This window comes from Gracilinanus agilis, chromosome 2 (assembly GCF_016433145.1).
Source record: "Gracilinanus agilis isolate LMUSP501 chromosome 2, AgileGrace, whole genome shotgun sequence".
Taxonomy (NCBI): domain Eukaryota; kingdom Metazoa; phylum Chordata; class Mammalia; order Didelphimorphia; family Didelphidae; genus Gracilinanus; species Gracilinanus agilis.
The window spans coordinates 712,465,796-712,472,716 of NC_058131.1; positions in this window are offsets into that span (position 1 = coordinate 712,465,796).

Genomic DNA, 6,921 nt, shown 5'->3' on the forward strand with positions numbered 1-6,921 from the left:
CCTACCTGAGCCTCAGTTCTCTTATCTGTAATATTAAAGGCTTAAACTAGATTAGCTCTGAAGGTACCTTCCAGCTCTTAATAATGATGTTATGCTCCTTGGTTTGTAGGGAATTCAGGGTCAGATAATAGTTCCTTAGGGTAAGTTGTCTGTTTAAATTGAACTGTCTGAAAATCATGACATGCTTGGAAATCAAAATGACTGAGGTATTAGATCATTTAGAAACTATTAATATCAATTTATTTTTGTAAAATTTATTCCAGTTAAATGAATGCTGACAAGCAAGAGCATGAAGCTCATTTGTTTTTTAAAACAGAAATGTATTAATCTCCAAAATTAGAATTCTGTAATTATATTTTAAGTTCTTGAGTTATTGATACAAAATTATTTCCTCCAGCATTGTCAGAAGAGGAACAGATGCCCATTCATAGACAGATGCAGGAGATGTAATTAACATATAACCCTTTCTCTGCAAGAAGTACTTTTTTAGTCTTTCACTTATTATTTTAAAACAATAAATGCCAATTTAAATAATTAATTCATGACATTAATATTTAAACAAATGAAATAGTATATGGAATTTGAAGGGAGATAAAAAGCTAAATTAATTATAAACTTCTGTATTACTAATGACCATGAATCCACAAAGAAAGAGGGAAATAAATCATAGAATCATAAAATGTAGAATTTTAGAGTTAAATGGAACTTCAGCTACTATTTAATCCATCATTTAAAAAAAGGTTCTTTATACTTCCCACAGTTCATGTGCTCCCATAATTATTTGGTAATTATTTTTTGTAACTTATATCAACTTATTTCAGTGTATATTATTTTCCTAAAAAATATAAGCTCCCTGAGGGCAAGAACTCCCATTTTGCTTTGTTTGTTGTGTTCTAGTATTGGTATAATGTTAGTTATATTAATGGTAATCACTTTAACAATGTCTGCAACTAATGGTTATTTGAATGACTAGGATTTAATAGGATATGATCTTAATAATCAGTGTCAATTAAATTACCAGTATCTTTTCTATGCTAGATACTATGCTTAAGACTGAGGAATTGATAAAATAAATTGACTCATGCTTTCAGGGATATTATATTTTAGGTGGAGAAATTAAAATATATACTAGCTCCTCCCAAAGGGATGAGAATGAATGTCTATTTTATAGTCAAACCCATGTCTGAAAAATAATCTTTATTAAATCAGAAAATTGTCTTTTAGGTACTTTAGGTAATAGGACATATCTATTGAGAGAGGACACCTCTATCATCTGTGACAGCCTGCCTTTTCTATCTTTGAATTGGAATTTTCACTTTTACATCCAATATAAAGCTACCTCTGCAACTGCCACCATTTTTTTTTCTTAAATCTACCCTCTCTGGCCAAGTAGAGAAAGTCAAATGACTCTTCTATAAGACAATACACAAAGACAACTTTTGCAACACTCTTGGATAGTTTATTTTCAAACTTAAACAACCCCAGTTCATAGGATCAAAGAACTAGGGATGGATAGAATGGGGGACTCAATAGGCCATTTAATCCCACCCCATTTTTCTGTATTACATAATCAAAACTCAGGGAAGATAATTGACTAAACCATAGTCAAAGAGAGAAGAAGGACCTTTCATTCAATTTATCTTCATATGTCACAGTTTGTCAAATAAGTTTTGTTTTTCTTTAATGTCATAGCCTTTTTTTCTGGACACTGAGTCCAGAACTAAAAATGTGTTAAGAACTTACAAAAAAAAGCAAGAATGTCCAATTCACTGGATCATAGATTATGAGAAAGTGAGTAATCCAGAAGAAGACTAAAAAGGAGGGAAGAGGGAAGGTTGCAAATATCTTCCAAAGCCAAACAAAGAATTTCAATAGGTGATGCTGGGGATAATAGGGAACCATTGGTATTTACTGAACTGGATGATGGCATGGACAGACATGAAGTTTTAAGAAATTGCCTTGACAGATGAATAGATGTTTGATAGGAGAGAAGAAAGAATTTGGAAAAGAGAAATAAATCAAAAATCTCTTACAATGGGGAGGTGATAAGGGTTGAAGTCAAATGACATCTATGTGAATGGAGAGAAAGGAATAAATAAGGGAAATGTTATAGAGCAATGATTCCCAAAGTGGGAGCTACCACCCCCTGGTGGGTGCTGCAGTGATTGGGGCGAGGCGGTGCAGTGATGGCCACAGGTGCATTTATCTTTCCTATTAATTGCTATTAAAATTAAAAAAAATAATTTCCAGGGGGCTAAGTAATATTTTTTTCTGGAAAGGGGGCATTAGGCCAAAAAATTTGGGAACCACTGTAGAGGTAGAAATGAAAAGATTTGGTGACATTGGATAGTTGGGAGTAAATGAGAGTGAAAATTCAGAGATGGCATTGAAGTCATGGACCTGGTTGACTAAGAAAAGATAAAATCAAGCACTCATTAAGTGTCTGCCATATGCCAGGCACTATTTTTGATGCCTTAGAAATATAGTCTCATTTCATCCATACAATGGCTCTAGGAGATAGTTTTTATTATGACACCACTTTTACATTTGAGGAAACCAAAGGTCATACTCCTAGGAAACTTCCAAAGCTAGTTTTTAACTCAATTTTTCCTTATTTCAGGTCCAGTTTTATGTTTAATCTGTTACATAGCTGTGTGGATGGTGGTCCTTAATACAATAGAAAAGTTAAAAAAATTGGAGGATTTGGAATAGGAAGGAGTTCCATTTAGGATGTATTCAATTTGACATACTTATGGCACATGTAGTTGAAGATCTACAAGAGGATTTTGTAATGTTAAAATTAAGCTCAGAAAACTAGAGCTGGGTACATAAATCATATTCATATACATATACATATATATATATATTACATATATAAAATTTACTTAAAATGATAATTGAATTTATATGGGCTAATAAGATTGCCAAATGAGAGAATATAGAAAATAATGACGGAACTTGAGGGAATATCTAGAGTTAATGAGTGTAACATGGATGAAGCACTCACTCTCACATACACACACAAGTTAGAAGAACTTGGAGAGAACAGTGTCATATCAAAGAAGCAAGGAGAAAGTATGAAAGAGGACAAGTTGATCAATAGTGTCAAATGATACAAAAATGTTGAGAAGAATGGGGCTTGAGAAAATCTATTTATCATTGATAGCTTTGGAGGATAATTTCAGTTGAATAATAATGTCCAAAACCAAGTTTTGGAAAGTTTAGAAGAAAATGAGAGAGGGGGCAGCTGGATGGCTCAGTGGATTGAGAGCCAGGCCTAGAGATGGGAGGTCCTAGGTTCAAATCTGGCCTCAGACACTTCCGACCTGTGTAACCCTGGGCAAGTCACTTAACCCCCATTGCTTAGCCCTCTAACAAATAAAATTAATATAGAAGGATATATATGTATATATATATATATATGATATTAGGGTTTAAAATTTTTTTTAAAAAAAGAAGAAAATGAGAGGGAAGTAAATGGCAATGACAGATAGTTTCCTTGAGGAATTTAGCCATTTAAAGGAAAGTAAGTAGATACAGGTCAAAATTTCTAGGCGAAGATAAGATTGAAGGGTACTTACTGGAGTGTTATGAGAGATATGAGTGAACTTTTAGGTAGTCATGAAGGAATCAGTAAATAAGAAGAGATTTTTGCTAATAACAGTTTTCCTTATAACATCCCTTCTCTCCCCATAGTTTCCATTAAAACTATTTTCCATAATTAATATCATGATATGTCAATTGTCTAGGGGTGAGAGGACAGGTGTTTGCAATGTAGATTAGAGTGTCAGAGAATGATGACAGTTATGGAACTCATGTGATTTTGCTCTTGCATAAAAGTAATTTGTCAAAATGCCAGTATTTGTTAATTTCCATTGCCCAGCCTTGTTGTGCCTGAGGTGACTCATTTTTAAATGAACTGTAATTGAACAAATGAAGCCAGTCACATCTGGAATGAAATTCTCATGTTCAACTTAAGTCTGCGATGACATTCGACTTTGTGTGGGATATATCCATTCATTAGAACCTAGCTATAGTGAAGTGAACCCTCAGGGCTGATGCAGACAGAGGAATTTTGTCATCTGTTAGGCATGTAGTGCTGAACTTCTTAAAGGAAAAGAATCTTAGAGATCCAAGTGGAGAGAAAAAATGAGAGAAACAGAAAAAGGACAGACACAGAGAGATGACATCAACTAGGGAATGAGATGAAACAGTAGGACAGATATAGAGTCAGAATGGCATAGGGGAATAGAAAGAATTAATGAATTAGGCATTTTGTAGAAATAATGGAAAAGTTGCCTCTAAAGTCCACCAAAACTGGAACTTCATATGGAATGGTGACTAAATAATGCTGTTAGAAATGGAGAGAAGCAAATGGAGATCAACACATGAAGAGGAAATTAATGTATAATATGGTAGGAAAGGCCAGTCAGAGTCAACTTAGGAAGGTCTTTTAAGTACCAAAAGAGTTTACATTTGTCTTTTATTCTGTGGGAAATAGGGAAGGAGTGGATTAAATTAAGGAAGTCATATGGCCAGAGCAATGATTTAGGAAGTCACTTTGATGACTTACCACATTCTTGACTTCCTCTATATTTCCTATTGATAAGAATTTAGCAAAGAGCTGCCCCCTTTTAGTGGGTAGGACTAGTGCTATTCTCACTTTGCCTACTTCTCTGGGTCTAAAAAAGTATTAATATGGAATATATTGACATCTTTTCTTCAAAAATATTTCTTTGTCTCATGTGTTTACAAGCAACGTTAAGAAATGATATAATATCATGTTTCCACAATATAGTGGAAATATTTTTGATGGTCATAGGTTTGTGCTGAGCTAGGAATATCATTGCCCAGCAAATAACAAATGTTTAATAAATAATAGAGTCCATATAATTGATGTTTCCCATTAAGCATCTCTTTATCTTTTGCAAACACTGTATGTAATTAGGTAACAGATTATGGCCTTCCTGGCTATTTTGGCCTTCTCTTAGGAAGATTTTTAAGAGTACTGGACTTAAAAGTAGTTCTTGAATATAGTAGCCTTATTTTGAAATCCTTTATTGTATGAAATTGAAATTTTAATAGTTCTATTTTAAACATCATGCTTAAAAGTGATGCTGCTGCTACTGATGTTAAAGATAATGTTAATAATACTAAGAAATTCCTGGCATTTATATAGGACTTTAACATTTCAACATGCAAAATATTTTAAAATATATTTTCTCATTTGATATTCACAAAACTATGGGAGTTAGGTGTTATCATTTTCATCACTTTGCAGGTGAACAAAATGAGGCTAAGAAAAGCTAAATAAATGTCCTATGGCCATCCTTTTAGAAAGTCACTGAGGCAAGTTTCTAACTCAGGTTTTCTTGACTCAATTGAATATTTTGCTTAATTTATCCATTTCACTACTTAAGGAGAATTTTCTTAAAAATGAAGCTACATAAAACCCAAGTTTTTAAAAATTTGGCTGTCTGCCTTATGGCTAGGAAGATCTGTTTGTCTCATTTTTCTTTATTTATGTTAATTTTCAGGTAAATTCTCTGGCCAACTCAAATGTCTATGGATATTAATAGGGATAGTATTGTGATTATACATATTTGCCATGGACTCTCCCTATTGTATGAGAATTCTCATACATTCATCAATTCTCTACTTTCATCTTCAGTGTAATGTGTATTCAATGTTATCTATTATCACTCCACTAATGACTTTAATTCAATCTTCATTGCTCTCTAGTATCCTGAATCATTTGATAGTTCAATAGCAATTCCTTCTGGATGCCTTTCCTTCTACAGTTCCCATATATAATTTCCCCTCCTCATCCTACCTTCCAAGCCACTCAATCTCTGTTCTTTCTTCTGATATCCATAGAAATATATTATTATTTCCCCTTCTTTCACAAAATCAGTTTCACAGACAATTAAAGAGGGAAGGGTCTTTTGGCTAGTTAGACAAACTCATGTATAAAAAAGATATTTTCATCATAACATACCACACAAATGGTCATCCAGACACTGCTTGAAGATGACTAATGAAGAGTATTAAATTACCAGCAGAGACAATATATTCCATTTTTATATATCTCTAAATATTAGGAGTTTGTCCAAGCCTTAAGCTTAATTTTCTATACTCATATTTGTATATATTCTTTCTAGTCCTACCATTTGGGTTTAAATAGTAAAAAAAACCTCATATTCTCTTGTATTTTACATATTGAATATTGAAAGGATGTCGTCCTTATCACTTCATGCTTTTTTCCTGTGCAAATGGCAACAAAAGTCATTAATTTATTGACCTATATTTTTAATCTTGATTTTTTGAAGATTATATCTTGAGCTGAAAGGTTCTTCAGAAGTCATTTAAGTTTTTCAAAGATGAAGAAACTGAGTCTCAGAAAGGATAAATAATCCAAAGTGACACACCAGAGACAGGATTTGGATCTAGATTCTCTGACACTAAATCCAATTTATTTTTATTCATACCATGAGAAAATCTTAGCAATAATATCAGATGCCTCACCTTGAATACCCCAATTGTATTTCTGTTACCAGTGCTACTATCCCACTAAAATAACACTCTTGTAGTCTATACATTATCACATTGTGATCAAATTGTTACCTGAATGCTATACATTTATTTATTTATTTAAATGTTTGTTTGTTTGTTTGTTTTTTTAAAAAAACCCTTACCTTCTGTCTTGGAGCCAAAAGGCAGAAGAGTGATAAGGGCTAGGCAATGGGGGTCAAGTGACTTGCCCAGAGTCACACAGCTGGGAATTGTCTGAGGCCAGATTTGAACCTAGGACCTCCCATCTCTAGGTCTGGCTCTCAATCCACTGAGCTACCCAATTGCCCCCCTTTCACTTATGTTTAATGCTTTATCTCATGTCAAAAGATTAAAGTCATCATAAAGTTA